Raw genomic sequence first — 880 nt, 5'->3', positions numbered from 1 at the left:
CACTATAGCGTTTCCTTGGTTACCGCTGTAAACAAAGCAGAGTTGCGCTTTATACGGAGAAGAAAATGCCATTGCCATCGACACTTTTCTCAAGACAGTACCCTTCAGTGAAACATTAATATAACCCCATAAATGTAATGCATTTTTGTACTTATTTTACAGTTTTTTTCGGGATCTACTGGAACAGTGATAAAGATCTACCAGTCGATCGCGATCGAGGGGTTGGCGACCACTGCTTTAGATAGACTACGAGGAGGCGTTTTCGCAACAATTAACATCGCAAATTTAGCAGTTTTTGAAATGTTCATTATTTAAAATTTAATGTACATTTATTACACTATTCTTTGTGTTAAAAAAAGATTTAACACCGCTTGGAGTGGGTTTCTAATACAGCTGCTGAGGTAGGGGAGAGCAGGGCACAAAGTAACACTTTTTGACCTTCTCAGTTTGTGTAAATCCACATGGGGTTCAGAATATAATTTTTTTATCCACAGTAATTTTACAATTGTCTAGTACAAATATGTCGCTTTGTTTCATAATTACAGTGTATACGTTTTTCTTTATACCCTCAAAAAATGGAAGTGAAATGTGACAACATGCCCGGTAGGTGGGGTGCATTGTAACATCTGAGGGGCACGTTGTAACATGACCATATGACAGCTTAAAATGTTATCTGATCGAATGAAAAAAATATACGAGACAAACTAAAATATTTTGTTAAAAAAATAAGATAATTATTTTTTTCAAATAAAATAATGGCGTTTTTTAAGAATTAAAAACTAGAATTTAAAACCGGGTACTGTCTTCTGATAGTTAGCGAAGCATTAAAAAATAATTTAAACTGATAAATAACAGATTGGAGATTAAAATAATAGCAGAT

The sequence above is a fragment of the Sinocyclocheilus rhinocerous genome, unplaced genomic scaffold, assembly GCF_001515625.1.
Source record: "Sinocyclocheilus rhinocerous isolate Xijiao unplaced genomic scaffold, SAMN03320098_v1.1 scaffold2117, whole genome shotgun sequence".
Classification (NCBI taxonomy): Eukaryota; Metazoa; Chordata; class Actinopteri; order Cypriniformes; family Cyprinidae; genus Sinocyclocheilus; species Sinocyclocheilus rhinocerous.
The sequence above is the reverse complement of the archived record's forward strand: the minus strand, read 5'-3'. Positions refer to the sequence as shown.